Source organism: Centroberyx gerrardi, chromosome 13, assembly GCF_048128805.1.
Source record: "Centroberyx gerrardi isolate f3 chromosome 13, fCenGer3.hap1.cur.20231027, whole genome shotgun sequence".
NCBI classification, from domain to species: Eukaryota; Metazoa; Chordata; class Actinopteri; order Beryciformes; family Berycidae; genus Centroberyx; species Centroberyx gerrardi.
The window spans coordinates 4647128-4665171 of NC_136009.1; positions in this window are offsets into that span (position 1 = coordinate 4647128).

Here is an 18044-nt window from a genome sequence, read left to right on the forward strand (position 1 = left end):
TTTTCATCTTTCCAAGACGAGAGATGGGAATACCAGGTGCTGTGAGCTTTTTCATCTTTCTAGGCAGCAGAGGGCACTGCTCCCTCTTCAGTGGAGACAGGGCCTTGAACAGCAGTGCTGGCAAGCGGCAGTACAGTAACTTTTGCAGAGGAAGTACAAGGATGACATCCCTGTTCATGTGCCAGCAACAGTTAGCATTCCCTTGAGGACATAGCAAAATATCACAAAACCGCAAATGTAGGTGAGAGAAAACACTATGTGATCTCTCCCGCCGGTGACCACAATGGCCGAGAGGGTTAATGATAACAAAGGAGAGAGAAATAGGCCCACTTGGTGGATGGGTTTGAGACGACAGTGCAACATGCACAGGGCAAGCCATCTATAAAATGCCTTCCTGCGGCGGCCTCAATTGCTTACAGCCACACCACCCTGTGCACGCCAGACTTTTGGGCGGTTTCAAAATAAAACAATCAAAAATAATGGCGAAAGAGGTGGCAAGGGATGAAATGGTGGTATAATTTCTAAATCTCCCCACCTATATTTCACTAACAAAGACCACGCCACTATGAGATGTATTTAGACGGTTTATTGAGGGAAAGAGGGGTCGAGAATGGAGGGATGAATCAGGGGTCGAGATGAAGGGATGAATCGAGGGGTCGGATGAGTTGGGGGCGATGGTTAGCTCGAGGAACCATGGAATTGAGACTCAGAGTGGGGGCACTGTCTCGCTGATGGGGTTAGGGTTTGGGGTCATTTCCCCCAAAGAGATCTTCATATGCAGAGATGAGCATGGGCTTTTCGAACGTCACTGAGATTGCTGCGAATGTAGCTGTGGTAGGCTTGAGATGACCAACGGGCGAAAATTTTGATCGTATGGTCAGGAATTCCTTGTCTAGAAGCAGTGGAAGCGGCTCCGATACGAAATGAGTGGCCGGAGTATAGTTCAGGAGATATTCCTGATTTTGATAGGACTCGGCGGAGATGTTGGTGGAACCAGAAACGTGTTGCGATCCCTCCAGACTCAGTGATGAAAAGAGGGTCTCGGGGTGAAGCGTGGGGAGCTATTCTGGAATTTATGTAGTTGTATAAAGGTTTGAATGGGCTTAAGTATGAATCTAGGCGAAACAGGACAATGGGATGTGACACGCCAAGTTGGTCGGTCTTGCTGAATTTGAGGTTGAAGACGAGGGAGTCGGAATGTGTAGAGAGGTCAGATAGACTTGCATGGCGAGACAGATCGTAGATGGAGGTGGTGGAGGTGAATTCTGAACATTGCAGAAACCCAAAGAAGGCCAGGAGGAACATGGATTCAAGGGTGGCGTCGATGAAGGGGGATAAGTATCCTGTGCGAAGGGTTTGGATGCAATGTGTGAGGAGGTCTGAAGTGAGGGGTAACGATGGGAGTTGTGGCTCGGTCCTTTCGAAGACCTTTGATTAGCATGCTGATGTGGGAATGAGAGACAGAAGGGCATTGTCATGGTCTGCCCCTGTCTGCCATGATCTGCCCCTTTCAGCTCTAGTGTCTGCCCTCTTAGCCCTAGCCCTTGTGTCTGCCATGGTCTGCCCCTGTCTGCCCCTGTGTCCTGGCCATCACCCCTTTCACTCCCCAGTCCTGCCATCCTCCTGCCAGCCACTAGATGCCCTTGGTCTTTCCTCCCTTCTCTGCTCCTTCCCTCCACACCTGCCTGTAATCAGCTCATCACCGGTCTGCTCACCTGTTTCCTATCAGCCCACAGTATTTATCCCCAGTTTGCCATCCCCTCTCCGTGGGATCATACACTTTGTTTTTCCTTGGACTCGACTACCGTTCAGCCTGCCGGCAAGACTCCAGCCTTCCTGCCTCGCCTGCTTCCCTCGTCGAATCAGTTCGGCTCCCCGCTCTTTGGAGCCCACTCTGCCTGGCTCACCTCTGCTTTTTGCCTGTCCTGCCTTGGCCCAGCTGCATGCCATTCCTCAGCTCCAGGGTTCCGACTGTCTGCCCAGGCCCTCGCTCCAGCTTCCAGCTACCAGCTACCAGTACAGTAAATAAACTGTCTTTTGAACTGTGCTCCAGCCCCTTGTGTCTGTGTCTGCATTTGGGTCCTCACCACACCTCACCGTAACAGGCATGGGGCAAAGTTGATGCTACTGATGTAGACGTGGATGGTTGAAGTTCTAACATGGAGGGTTGAATGGGCGTAGGTGATGAAATTAGTTAAGGTTAAAACATCTAAGGAAGGAAACGGCAGATTGTGGCATGTGTGGAAGGCCTTGAAGCAGTTCCATCCTGTAAAATATGATGACAGTGTTCGGGGAGCAAGGCTATTGAGGATGGCTTCTTGGGATGCTGAGACCAGGTGTTGGAGCTGCGGGGTTAGTTGAAGATGGTGGCTGAAAACAGTGGAAGTGGAGTGGGATGGGAGTCGGAGTCTGGCGCCAAGAGTTTGAATTTCTGGAATGAGAAGCGAGACAGGGAGTCAGCGATGGTGTTCTTGTAACCGGGAATGTGATTAGCACAGATGATGAATTGGTGCTGAGCTGAGACCAGAGTAAGCGTTCACATGAACTGCATGATGTCCAGTGAGTGAGATCACCCTTTATTTATTATGTTGACGACTGCAGTGTTGTCTGTATGCATTAGAATGGCATTCTTGGACCACTCGTTCCCCCAAAGGAGTGCAGTGTATTTTCTCAAAGGGCAGTGAGGCTTGAAAAGAGACAGAGTCCAGTGTGATGCCGAGGAATTCAAGTGAAGTGCTGGGTCCTTCTGTTTTCTCTGAGGAGAGAGGGACGCCGAGTTCGGAGAAAGCAGATGTCAGAGTCGTGAGACCATATGATGGGGTGAGGATGGTGGTGTAACGATAAGGAAGTCGTCTAGCAAGTGGACAACATATGGGAGTTTGTGGTTGTTGGTGAGGATCCAGCAGAGTGCTTCAGAGAGGGAGTCAAATATTTTGGGGCTGCTCTTGCACCTGAAGGTAAGGCGGACGGCGAAATAATAAGCACCCTTCCAGAGGACGCCGAAGAAACGCCAGTAGTCTGGGTGTATTGGGAGGACTTTGAAGGCACTGGTGATGTCTGCTTTGGCCAACCAAGCTCCTTGGCCTGCGAGACGGATGAGTGAAATGGCGTGATTAACGGTTGCGTACTGCATGGAAAAGTCTGAACTGGGGATGAGACTGTAGGGATGCTGGGAATGGTGGAACCATGGGGGAATTGTTGGATGTGTCCTGCTGCCTGGGAGGCAAAGAGAATGTGGTAGATTTGTGGTGTAAAATCCGGTGCCACCGAACCGCAGGGCTATGTCCAGGATAATGGACATGTAGTCGTCAAGCTCTGCCCTGCAGTCGGGGAAAACTGAGCAGATGATGTCACGGTAAAGAGAGAAGGCGTAGGCAAATTCTGTGGCTGTGAGTTCTCTGGAACGGTTGGGCAAAGGATGTCTCAGCAGGACTGGTCCTTGAGTGCTTTGCAGCTCCCTGGGATTATGGTGATTACACATAGAAGGCTGAAGGAGCTGAGCAAGATTGACGTAGTTACCCGAAATGATCTGTTGCCTGAGAGTGGATGAGACCGGGGATGGTCGTGACGCTGAAGCAGGGCGAACTGGAAGCTGAGCAGAGGCTAAAGTGAAAGGACTGGCTGTGGGAAGTGCTGTCGGGAAAGCTGGAGGACTGGCTTCAGGGGGTGCTGTAGGTAGAGAAGGATTATCGGATGGGTAAAAAACATTTGGGTGATGGGGAAGGGGGGGGTAGGGGTTGGGGAGGGAGGGGAAAAAGGACAGGTTACTAGGAAGTAGGGGTGTTGGGTTGGTGGGACCGCTATGGCTTGCCGCTGTCGGGGCACTCTGGGTAGTAGAGCATACTCTGATGGAGGAGGAAGAGGGGGCTAAAGGAGCCAAGGAAGCTGTACTGGCACTGGCTGAAGGAAGGGAAGATGAAGGGATGCTGGGTTGAAGGGATGCATGTGCAAGGGTGTTTTGTGCAGCCTGCGGACACAGGGATGATAGAAAAGAAGAAAAGAGACGAGACAGATCGGAAACAGAGGGAGCAGGCACAGGGGGAGATATGACCTGGCCCTCACAACTGAGGGTTGGATTGGCTGAATGCGGCCCTGCCGCGTTAGGCGGCGTGATGACATCATCGGGGTTAGTCCTGACGGCGGCGACGTTGGTTTGAGAACCCAGAGGCGCGGGAGTGTTTGTTGTTGTTGTCACCGGAGGAGGATTAGGGCGGAGAGAATTTGTGTAAAGCTGAAAAAGTTTTGCTTTGTTGTCGTTGCGGTGGAAAGAGATTTTCTTTTCTTTAAGGAGGTGCTGCAAGCGGGCGTCTAGTCGGTTATGTTGGTGCCGCGACGGCGCACGGTGTGTGTTTGGGGTGAATCCTGATGGCCCTGCTCCACTACAGCCATCGGGCGTCAGCCATCAAAGGAATGATTTCTTTACCAGCACTGAAAGATGCTCCACTGCTCGCGTTGCGTTGTGTCCGATGGCTGCGTCCAAGCGAAAAAATCACAGAGGTTCAATTCTCGATGGCTGATGCACGCGTTCTCCCGCATTGGAATAAAGTTGAATTGATTGTTTTCTGGTGAATCCATTCAAAAGTCAACACGCTCTGTGGAGCAGGAAGAACGTCACGTTGGCGCAACGCTGATGGCAACGCAACGCAATGCTGGTAGTGGAGCTCTAATGTAAGTTGTTTGTCGGCCTCGCCTGGTAATAGATAGATAGATAGATGGTGAGTGGAAGAGGGGATGTCTCCCCTTGAACGACTACGGCGACTTCTACCTCTATCGGAACGCGGAGGTGAGGGGGAATCTCGTTGGAACTGCTGGAGGGAGAGTAATGGACGATTGGCTGTTGAGGAACCTGGATCACGGAGCGTAACCGGGATGGCTGAGAACTTGGTCGAACAGGTCGTTGTCCGAGATGTAAAGCTGGAGCTTGTGATCCATGACGAGGGCAGGTAAGGGATCAATTTAAGTATACGTTTTGTCAAAGCTCGATCTGTCTGAGAATGTACGCAAAACGATAGAACTGAGACATACAAGAGAGAGAAAAGGTTATGGTTAGGCGCGTTTAAATAGGGTGGAGCAGGAAATTGAATGTGTGCTTGAGGCGTGGTCTTGTTCCCGAACCTTAGTTATAATAATAATAACTTCATATCTGACGAGGAAATACTGACTAAACTGACTGTGTGGGGAATGAAGGCGATTTCGTCAATAAAAAGGAGGAAATGGGTAGGCACTGACATTTATGACGGGACATGATTTTGCAGAGTACAATTCAATGAGGCAGTTCAATCTGCCATACAAAATTCGAGACTCTGGAAGGAACTGAGTACTTCAGAGTCATCCACGACAACCAGGTTAAGGTGTGTAGACTATGCATTCAACCGGGGCACATATTGAGGGAGTGTCCCGAATTCAAATGCCACAAGTGAAACCAACCAGGGCACTACGCGAGGGAGTGCCAGGAAAGCACCACGTACTGCGAGGGATGTGTGAGCAGAAAGGAGAGATGCGTGTGTGAGCAGCAGAGTGTGCAAGAAGACAGCTGCTTCATTTCAGACTATGAGGGGGAGGCGGAGGCAGAGGAGGAGGAAGAAGAAGACAGTGACGCCCCGGTTGCGCCCAGAAGCAAGTGTCGTCTGCTGAGCAGAAAGAGAAGGAAAGCATGGGAAGCAGCCTGGACAGTGTACCCCTTGGGCCGCCAGTAGCCATGAGGGCAACCCCGGCATCAAGGACGGCATCGATGGGCTTAGCCCGCCTCAAAATGACCCCAAGCCTCCCCATCCCTACCCCCACCCCCAACTCCCAGGCCTGCGGAAAAAACGGGAGAAACAATGAATTGTTGAAATAAATAGGCACAAAGCTGATTGGTAATCTGATTTTAAATGTTTGAAACACATACATTGGTTTAAGAGTCTTTTTAATTTGGCTAGTGTTATTTGTAGGCTACCATAACAAAACAGGCAAAAAGTTGGCAGCTCAAAGAGCTAACGTAAGCGTGAGGACCTTGTGGATCTTTGCAATTCTGACGTTCTGACAGTGGACTTCAGGACGTTGGTTTGCTTTTTGTCTTGCTCTAGGTAGCAACAACATAATGGATATAAGAAAGTTTTTTAAAAGTGGAACAAAGGGAGACAGCAGTACAGTGGCAGCCGCAAGTAGCAGTGAGGGGTCGCTGGCCACAGAGACTCTCCTAACACCCGCCACACCGCCGCCACTTGACTCTACGCCCTCCTCCTCCACAAGCTCGAGCAGCTCACATGGCCCACCCAGACCGCCCGTGGATCTCGGCGACGAAATGCCTGCAGAGATTGTCCTACATCCTTTTCCATGTCGTAAATTCAAAACACAAAAACGCTCATTTGTAGGATCGTGGTACCAAAAGCGAGAATGGTTGGAATATTCAGTACAGTTGGATGCTGCGTTCTGCTTTCCCTGCAGAAAATTCCTGACTTCATCATCAGACCCAGCTTTCACTGTGAGGGGCTTTTGTGACTGGAAGCATGCCGTAGAAACGGGAAAAGGACTAAACAAACAGTCTGTGTCTAAAGAACATTTATTAAGCACAGCTATGTGGAAAGAGAGAGAGAGACGGGGCAAAACTGGTAAGGAAATTTCTACGCTGGTTAACAGTGACCAGCTAGCAAGAAATCACTACTATCTCTCTTCTGTAGTGGACATGATTGAATTTCTCGCAGTGAATCAATTGCCGTTTAGGGGAAGCATGGACACTTTTGACAGTCAAACAGAGGGTGGCAGTGGACTCTTCCTCTCATTATTCGCGTATACTCTGCGTAAAGATTCAGAGCTACCTAGTGTCATAAAGACAATACCACATAATGCAACTTACACTTCTCACGATAATCAGAACCAAATTATTGCTACCATGAGCAGTTTAGTGACTGAAGAAATTGTTCGTGAAGTTGCAGAGTCATGGTATACAATCAAGGCAGACGGGACATCGTTTGCTTCGTTAGAGATGATTACGAGGTGACAGAACGCCTTGTCGCTATGGCGACAGCTGAAAAGGGGGATGCCCAAACTCTGACGAACACAATCATTGAGGAGCTGGAAAAAGCTGGGCTCAGTACGTCTAAAATATTGAGTCAGGTTTATGACGGGGCTTCTCTTATGTCCGGCAAAAACGGAGGAGTCCAGAAGATTTTGCAGGACAAATTAGGTAGAGATGTACCCTATGTGCACTGCTTCAATCACCAGCTTCATGTAGTGGTTGTTAATGCAATATCATCCGAGCAGGCAGTAGATGACTTTTTTAACGTATGCAGCTTGTTGTATAAATTCATCAAAAAGCCGACGATCGCTGTCTTGTACACTGGAACACAGCTTAAGAGGCTACTTGAACAGCGGTGGACAGGGCATCTTTCAACTGTCTCAGCAATCCTCAAGTCCTTTCAGGACATTCTTACGTTATTGTCTGAGATAGATGGCAATCGTGCATATGCAGCCGATGTGCGCATGGAGGCAGTTGGCTTGATCAGGGCAGTGTCAGAGACCAGCTTCAAATTCATCGCCCATATGGTCTACAAAATTCTACAGCTACTTGATGCTCCAAACTGATGCAATCTGAGGATGTGGACCTGCTCAGTGCTGTGGGATTAATAACAAGTGCTTCAGAATGCCTCGAAAAATTGCAGTGTGAAACAGACTTCTTGGAGCTGTGGGAGAAGAGCAACGACACTGATGCTCCAACACCACCCAAGAGAAAAAGAATGGTCAACAAGACTCTTCAAGCCTACCTAGTGGAGGACACCATTGGCCAGGCTCAAGGCGATGTGGGCGATCCAGAGGTGGAACTGCGACGGCTGTACTAGTACATTGGACGCGGTGCAATCCGAAATCTCTGTGCGTTTTGGAGAAAGAAACAGTAAGTTGATTGAAGCACTTACAGCTATAGATCCAGAGAACGACCATTTCCTGGACATGAAACGTGTTCAACACATCATGCACTTAACAAACACAGAGATTGTTGAATCAGAATACATTGTTGCCCGTCAGTCCCTCCGTAAACAAATGTCAGAATGCATTGCTGGCGAGAAGTGGACAATCAAAAGACTTCTCCAGTCACATCACAGTGCACTCAAAGCCATATGCCAAGTGTCCTAGCTGCGTTGAAATATGCACTGACGTTTGGAGCGTCGACAGCAATGTGCAAAAATTATTTTTCTGCCCTGAAAAATGTACTCACTGACAATCAAAGGAGCATGCTACATGAGCGTAAAGCACATCTGGTACAATTGGCGTTTGAAAGGGACTTGACACGAAAATTCTGAAACGAATGGAAGGAAGCTCTCCTGTGGAGATTCAACTCCAACCAGCACCGCAGGCTCCAGCTGTTCTGACAGGTTAGTTGGTTCCCTGTAGCTTTAGATTAACCTATAACTGTTAATGAAGAATACATTTTGAAACCAGTGTTTATTTAAAAGTTTTAATGTAGGCTACATTTAAAGTTGAGCCAGCAACACAGGTTATATAGCCTTGACTAACTAGTCATCAACTGAATGCTGATGATAGTTGCGACCAGCTATGACTGTATGGTGCTAGTCTGGTGATGTGTAGCCCAGTGTTGTGTTGTGGACGTTCCTATAGCTCAGTATGGTCTCGTTTGTGGAATATTAAATGCTAGATAGCTATGTCTTATAGGCTATGTTAGATCATACTGATGTTGCCATGTGTTGCTGTGTACTGATTTTCTCTGCAAACTCGCGCATCAATAGGCAATATTCTAGCCACATGTTGGCTATTTACAATCGCGGTGCTGTCCACGTACGTTACCCTATGTCTATGCTTGAGTGACCCTTACGTCATCAGTGTGTCTGCCCCCCCAGCCTGTAGAATTGCCCGTCTGACAAAGTTGTCCTGGCGCCGGGGCTGCATGAGGGGAAACCCCGAGCCTGGTCTCTGAGTATTTCACGAGAGCAAGGAGCCAGAGCGGGAGCCAGAGCCGGAGCAGGAGTCGGAGTGAGAGGCAGAGTGCAGCCAGCGCGGCGGCTAACCTGAACCTGTCCCAGGAGGACATGTTTGTGGGGCAGCAGAAGGGAGAAGATGCGGGCGAGGTCTCCGACATGGACAGCCAAGTCCAGACGATGATCTCGGAGAGTGCAGTGGAGAGTTCGGACACTGGGGTGCGGCAGGAGGGAGACGAGATGGACTTCACCCAGGTGGCGGCTGGAAGGAAGAGGCTGGGGAAGTGGAAAGATACGAGAAGAGAGGTAAGGGGAGAAAAGAGAGACAGTTATTATGATCCCCTTACTTTCATCTTTAATAATGTTGCTCCTAGCTGCAATGAATGTTAACGGTGTAAGATCAACGGACAAATTTGAGAAAATAATAAGACTATGTAATGCAGACAGTCATATGCCTGCAGGAAACACACAGGGACGATGAAAAGGCACCGGAGTGCAAAACAAAATGGAGTGGACATTTTTTTACAGACAATAAATAATAAATCATGTGGGGTTGCCATTTTGGCAACAGGGAAATGTGTAACCGAGGTAAAGTTGGTATAGGCTACAGTGATTTAAAAGGTAGGATAATTATAATAGAATTTAAATATAATGATGTGGTTTATATAAATATATATGCCCCTAATGGCGAGGTAGACAGAAAATCCTTTTTCAAAAGTGTGGGTGAAAAGATCAGGGATAACTGCATAATAGTAGGGGATTTTAATGTTAGGTGTAGCAGGCTGGATGTCTCGGACACTTTCAAAGCTGACATGTCAAGAGCTACCCTATCAGAAATTATGAATAATAATGATATGTGTAATATTTGGAGAACGAAAAATCCCATATAGGAGGGAGTATTCCCGGGTGCAAGTGGTACACTGAAGCAGAGCAGGATAGACTTCTGTTTAGTTAAAAATTCATTGATAAATAAAATAAAAAAAGCCTCTTATATGGAAAATATAACTGATTGGTGGGAAAATAAAAAAAACTATGATTAAATACAAAACTATTAAATTTGCAAAAAATGAAAATTATAAAAGGAGGCAGAGGGAGAACAAAATTAAGATGAAAATTATTAGTATAAACGCGGATAGTAATCCGGATATGGAGAGGCTGCTGAGACTTCAGACTGAATTATCCGAAATAGAATTGAAAAAGTGTGAAGGTGCAATTGTGCGAAGCAGGGCACAATATGCAGTAGAAGAGGAGAAAAGTACAGCGTTTTTTCTTGCCGTAGAAAAAGCGAGGCAAAGCAAATGTTATTTGGGAAAAATACAGAACAAGGATGGTGTGTGTGTGTGCGTGTGTGTGTGTAACTGACTTGGTGGATGTCGCTAACGCTGTGCAAGATTTTTATGCTAGCTTGTTCAGCAAAGGAGGATCTGACTTAAATGTAGCGGAAGAGATACTCAGTAGGTGCCACGATTCCAACTGCAGACAAAGTATGCGACCAAGACAACGCTGCTAGATATCAAGAACGCAGTAGACCAAATGAAGATAAATAAAAGTCCTGGTTCCGACGGTCTTCCAAGCGACTTTTACAAAGTCTTCTTGGATGTGCTGGCACCTATATTGCTGAGTCTAGATAGTGTGTGGGAATATGATGACAATGTTGAAAGAAGAACAATTGTGAAAGAGTATGGAAAAGTGAAAAACTGTTTACCAAGGAAATGGGTAGATAGGATTAATAGTGAAGAGGTGAGCGATAGTGCTGGTGTATTACCCAATCGTTTTGTGGAGAAAGGTGATAAGAAAACAGATTTGTCTACTTTGAAGGTCAAGAACTTTTATAATTTATTATTGGAGAGGGAAAATAAAACACCAGCATCTGTCCCAAGTATTTCCTGGATTTAATGTAAAAACGATATGGCAAAATTTTAATGTTAAATATAATAGTATAGAATGTGAAAATAATGATTTCAAATTGAGACACAATAGAATATTTACTAATGTTGTACTGCGTCAAATCAGAATAAACAGGGAATGTGATGTATGTACAATGGATGCTGAAAACTTTATGTATTTGTTTTTGGAATGCAATCATTTAAGGGATTTCTTTCATAAACTGAGGGAGCTGTTGGAAAAGAACTGGAAATCTGAATTAATTGGTGCCTTAGAATGGAAGGGAATGGTTTTGTTTGGTGTATGTAAAAAATACCAAAAGATGAATGTTAATCTACTGAATTTTGTGCTACAAGATTGGCTCATTTTGAAAAGAAAAAAGTAGATGTATGGAGTCTTTTTAAAGCAATTATACGAAAAGATATTGTTTTGGTACACAAGTGTTTATCAACTGAGCATTTTGAGGAAGTATTTGTTAAAGGAAGTAAATGAATTACTGTACAGTCTAGAAAGTAGCTAAGATGAAAGTCTGTAAAGTCACCTCAACACTGTTATGATTTAAGGAAATTAATTGCTGCTCATGGACTTCTCTATCGTTTTGATTTGTTGAGCCCTTCAGATGGTATAGCACATGATGGCTGAAAAATAATCCTGTTACTATAATGTTGCTATTCTTATTTTAAGATGCCTTTGGAAGAATATATTGTATCTATTGTTATTGCTGGATATGTACAGTGGCGTTCAAAAGTCTGAGACCACATTGAAAATCAGGGATTTTTTCATGTAAACCTGGAAATAAACAGAAAGTTTTAGGATTTTGAAAAATTTAAAACAAAGAAAAGTTATGACATGTAAAATAAAGAAGCAATATTTAAGATTCTGCACTATTTCTAGGTCACTAATCAAATTTAAGCAAATTTGTGACATTGACCATGTTAACAACTTTGTAAAAAAGGTCAGATTTCCTTGAGTCTAATGGTGCATTCCATTGCATTCGGAACTCGGAGAAAAACGACTTCCAACACGGAAAAGTGCAACAGAACGGCCGTTCAAGTCGGAATTCCCAGTCGGAAATTGGATGGATTTGATCTACTCATCAGAGGCTTGTTTAAGTTAATCAACTTGCAGCCATTGTTCAGCTATTATAAATATGGCTGTGCCTCAGGTTTTCAGCAGAACATTTCATACTAAGTAGCATTGTGACAGTGGGAAATATGGCATCAGAACTAAGTGAAAGTGTCAGAAGTCAAATAGTTATTCTCAGCAAAGAGGGGCTTTCTTAGCGTCAAAGTGTCAAACATGGCTAGACTGAAAGTTTCTAAGGGCGCAGTGCATGGCACTCACACAACAGCAGGATAATGACCCAAAACATACCTCAAAGCTTTGCACGAACTACTTGAAGACCAAAGAAGAGCAAGGAGTGCTGACTGTCATGGACTTTTCTCCACAGTCACCTGACCTCAACCCCACCGAACATTTATGGGGGCACTTGAAGACCGAGAAAGCCAAGCATTCAGTACCATCACAAGATGCAGAACATTGTCTAATCATGCTGGGATAACATGGATCATCAGGTTTTGCACAAACTTGTGGAGTCCATGCCAGCTCAAGTGCATGCTGTCATTAAAGCAAAAGGGGGGCATACCAAATACTAAGAAATTATGGAATTCATGTAAATTTTTCAAAGATTCAACTTTTCACTCAAATTGTTATGCTGATAATATAATTTGTAATGAAAAAATGTGTATAATTACAAAAGAATGCAAAATAGAAGCATTTTCACTAGTGGTCTCAGACTTTTGAACCCCACTGTATATAGTGTATATGTTATATTTTGTGTTTTTCATAATAAAAGAGAAGAAAAACAAAAATACGCGCCTGATCTTGTCCAATCTCGGAAGCAGGGTCGGGCCTGGTCAGTACTTGGATGGGAGACCGCCTGGAAATACCAGGTGCTGCAAGCTTTTTCATCTTTCTAGGCAGCAGAGGGCGCTGCTACCTCTTCAGTGGCGACAGGGCCTTGAACAGCAGTGCTGGCATTTTTCCTTTACGTAATATGTCTATAGAGGCCGAATAAATGAATGAACATGTAGACACATGCACACGCACACACACACACACACAGGGTTAGGGTTAGGTAAGAAATGGTTTGTCGTCCTTGCTTTACTTTCTGAATATTTTTAAAAAATACTGTCTAATAATTAGAAGTCAACACCGTTATGTCAATGTACAATGCTTATAATTTTTTTATTTGAAATGATGCATAGAACCATGTGATATCTGGTTATATGCCTCTATTTTGAGTATAGGCCCAAAATGTGAAAAAATGTCAACTGTGTTATAATGTACCTCAGCAAATGTAAGTGTCATGGTCTGCCCCTGTCTGCCATGATCTACCCCTTTCAGCTCTAGTGTCTGCCCTCTTAGCCCTAGCCCTTGTGTCTGCCATGGTCTGCCCCTGTCTGCCCCTGTGTCCTGGTCACCACCCCTTTCGCTCCCCAGTCCTGCCATCCTCCTGCCAGCCACTAGATGCCCTTGGTCTTTCCTCCCTTCTCTACTCCTTCCCTCCACACCTGCCTGTAATCAGCTCATCACCGGTCTGCTCGTCTGCTCACCTGCTTCCTATCAGCCCACAGTATTTATCCCCAGTTTGCCATCCCCTCTCCATGGGATCATACACTTTGTTTTTCCATGGACTCGACTACCGTTCAGCCTGCCGGCCAGACTCCAGCCTTCCTGCTTCGCCTGCTTCCCTCGTCGGATCAGTTCGGCTCCCTGCTCTTTGGAGCCCGCTCTGCCTGGCTCACCTCTGCTCTTTGCCTGTCCTGCCTTGGCCCAGCTGCATGCCAATCCTCAGCTCCAGGGTTCCGACTGCCTGCCCTCGCTCCAGCTTCCAGCTACCAGCTACCAGAACAGTAAATAAGATGTCTTTTGAACTGTGCTCCAGCCCCTTGTGTCTGCATTTGGGTCCTCACCACACCTCACCGTAACAGTAAGTTAAAGTGTTGCCATTTTCCTAGGTCCCAGGACCCCCATTTGATCAGATTTAGTCACAGGGACCAACATGGGAAGATTTTAGTTGTTGTTGATTTAGCATTGAATTGTAGAACTGTCTACACTGTACATGGGGAGATGACAGTGGTGCGAGTGAAACCTGTTAAATGTATTCCTCATTTTGCTGGGGATCCCTCAAGGAACCCGTCGAGGACCTCTGAAAGTTGTAAACCAAGGATTCATTTGTAAGAGCAGGTGTCACCTCTTCAAACTTTGGAGCGAACATCTTCAATTCACTCCATGACCAAAATAGATTTTGCTGTCATATGTTATGCTTGCGATAGCTTGGGGATATGAGCATACCTATTTTGGCATACTATTCATTGATGTACTCATTGTAGGCCATCTCCATCAGGCCGTGGCTGAGGTTGTACTTGGGAAGATGAGAAAACAGGACTTCGGGTAGCTGTTGACTCTTTTCAGATCCTGGAGGAGAAGAGGGAGTGAAGGAATAAATACAGAAACACCCAAATCTGATACTGCTGCAATGCAGAAGCAACTTTCCACAATTTATTCCACAAAGCTGTATATCCATTTTGGATTACCTCCAAAATATACAGGATCTGTGAAAGTGTTCCCATTTTGTCCTAATGGGTACGTTACTATCCCTCTAGAAGTGCCATCATTTGTTTTAATTTGCTTTTATGCTATGTCTTTATCATACTATTTTACTAGTGGTAATATACAGTATATAGTACATATACTATATATAGTATACTTTGCTATACTTTTTTTTATCCCTTATTCTTATCCTTTTATCTTATGGTTCCTTCGTATTTTTACTTGTTTTAATTCATTTTATGAGCATGATGTTTACTTTATTTGATCGTTAAAGGTCCTATATTCTACACTTTCCAGTGTTTTATTTTATGTCTTGAGGTCCATTAAAAACTGTGTGTGGTGTCATGTACCAAAAACACTCTCAATCTTTACAAGTTAATTTTCCAGCATCTCTCTGAGCCTTAAGAACAGGCTGTTTCTGTCGCTGTGTCTTTAAGGCTCATTAATATTAACGACCCTCTGTTCTGACTGGCTAACCGTTTCAAGAGTGAAACGTGAGACACCGCAGCTACAGGTAGGGAAAACTCTCCGGTAATAAACAATGACAACCGCTCAACCGCTTTGAAAAAAACACTTTGTTAGTCTATTATTTCTTACAAAAATGATAATGAGCGAACCTTTGTGACGCCACAAAGTTACGGAAGTCCAAACGGCTCGTTTAGAGGCTCGCTTTTCTAATATGGATCACCATGTTTAGATAGCACATCCAACTCCTTTATAATCAAAGAGGCAAGTGAAATCCCGTTTTCCACAATATGGCACCTTTAAAGCACTTTGTAAACTCTAAGAAGTGCTACATCAATTAAGTTTACTATTATTATCAATAATGGTAGTAGTGGTAGTCTGTGTCACATTTTCAAATGATGGATATCTCATTTTGGAACCAAACTCTTCAATAACAGTGAAGGAGCAATGTAAAATGACTAATATTCAGTTTAGTTTTACAAAACTCTTTTACAGCTGCAGCCATGGATAAAGCAGCCAATTGTCCTTGAGCAACATACTGAACTCCCACCTCTTGATTGAAAGTTGCTCTGTATAAGTCTACTAAACAACTAAAATGTAAAGTTGTAATAACTTTTCATCAAACATCAAGTGAATTTAATAGAGGCTTTGCAGTTGGGTCACAAATCTCCTAGCAACCACAGCTAGCATCATCATGGAGGTCCAGTGGAGAATTAGCTGTGCTCAAATAATATTTCAATATAAAACAACTGGGAAAGAAAAGGAGAAATACTTGAAAAAGATGTGGGTGTAGGTCAATTCAGCAGCAACCTAAAAGTGAATAGTGCTATAAGGGAGATTTGTTTCCAGATGTAGGTTACTGTGACTCAGTAAACTGTCTTGTCTTTAGCTCTAGTTTCTACTCCAAAACACTCTGAGTAGCTTGAGAAGAGTCAGCTCAGTTAACCTGAACTAACTGTTAGCTAGCTAACCTGCCAGAAAGCTAATTTAGCAAAGCAACAAATGCAACTACAAGCCACTAACACAAGTTTCTATATGTTAGCTAGTGTGTAAATCACCTGTTTACAACAAGACAGTGATGGTGCTGACTATGGTTAGCCAACTAACAAGCTGATTATCTAAACACAAAATCGATTAGACGTATCAGTGGCAGAACGATCGGTTCCTAGTCAAAAACGGCACCGATATTACGTAACCATATCTATTCAGTTCTGTTGAGATGGCCAAGTTGTACGTTTAGAAACACAATCAGCTGTTCACAGCCACTGTTGCCCAAGAGCTGAGGACCTCCAATATGGCCACCAGAAGGTGTGTTACATCATCTGTAAGCCCTCTATAAGCAACCTCTCAAGAGTAAGCCAGCCCTCAGAAGATGGTTGGCAAGCTGCCTTGTCCCTTGGGCAAAATCAAAGGCTGCATTAACAAGACTCAAACTGACCTTGTCATGCTCAAAGAGCTGGAGAGGGAAGGTGGCCACCGTGGCAGTGATGCCTCTGAAAGGGTTGATGACAATGAGGAACACATACTGGCAACCTCGACCAGAAGGAGGCAGGGTACATGGTGGGGGTGATGGACCACCTGGAAGGAATTGGAGAGTCAAATAATAACTTGACTGGTATAGCACATTTCATACAGAGGGAAACTCAATGCACTCAATGCACAATCCACTGCTGTGGTAACCTTTATTGATGTACAGAACCTGGACACAAGCGGTCATTCATATTTGTGTAATCCTAGTCCATTTCAGACTGATTGTTTTACCTGAGCTAATCTGCGAACTGCTATCTTGCGAACCATGGGAGGTGTCTTCCTCCCAAAGGATGCTGGGATTTATTTCTAGATGTCCCCCACTGTTATACCGCCATACCTACTGACAAGAATGAATGAATGATCAATAAAATTATAATTAATAAATGCCACTCTATTTTGTCCTACTGGAAAGCCTGCGATCGATGATTCTCAATAACTGGGACTCTGTGTGTCGTTCATCGTACTGGAAAAATAAGTATGTACAGCGCTGAGACCTGCCCGTTCTTTAGGGAGGGGTAAGGATCTACCTAGAGCCATTTGCCTCCAAAGAACCCTTTTTTGTTTAAAAGAATCCTCAAGGGTTCTTTGTTAGACAAATAGTTATATCAAGAAACCATTTTTATTTTAAGAACCCTTTTTGGATTTAATATTATTATCAAAATATTGACCTTTAGCAGGTTTTGAACTCTGACTCTTGATGGGAATGCTGTGCTCTTGCCAACTGAGCCACACTGACCAACTGAAGGTGACATAGTGTGTACAGTGTTTTGGACATTTTAACTTCAGCAAGGGCTAGGGGCAGCACATAAACCACCAAGGTTCCCTAAATTGGAAATCACTCACTTTATTTACTCACTATATTTGTCTTAGACACAATTAACAGGATTACATGTTTCCTTTTAAAGTAACAAAGACATATTTATTTAAATTTCATTCAGGATTCAACTGTAGATAGCTATAAGAGAACCCCTGATAGGACCTGCGTCTCACAACACACAGCTTATGATGGTTTGGAAGACATGTGCTTTAACCACTACACTATCAGCCTGTCTGATGCTTTCAAGCATGTAAGAGCAATATTTTGGTCAACACATTTCCTCTTCCACCAAGGAGGTGTGACATGTAACCAATCAGAGGCAAATTTTGATCAGCTGTGTTTGTGCACCATGTGGCCAGAAATTATCTTCAAAAGGAGCAAGTCAAAGAAACAAGGTGAGCTCCATCTAACATCCCAATTCAAGCTTGAGTCTAGCAGTGTTGTGTGTTGAAAGAGAACTATTCATTTATATAAACTGTAATTTGCTTCTTGTGATCTTTTTTGTTGTTGACAACTTCAACCGGTGTGCTATGGAGACTTTAATGTGCAGCCACTAACCATCTTTTTCTCTCCCTTTTTGCCATTGTAGGAGACAAATCCCCAGATTAGGAGAGCTTGTGTGGACAGTTATCTTGCTGCTTTAGCCGTGCCTGAGCTTATTCACAATATAATGAGGACTGACAGAAGTTTCCAAAAGATCTACAGAGCCACTCTGATCCAGTTGGCTCATCTTCAGAGAATGTCTCCACCTTCTTTGTCATTGCTAAGAGTTCACAATAAACAGTCTCAATAGAAGTGAAAGGACTATTGATAGAACTTCA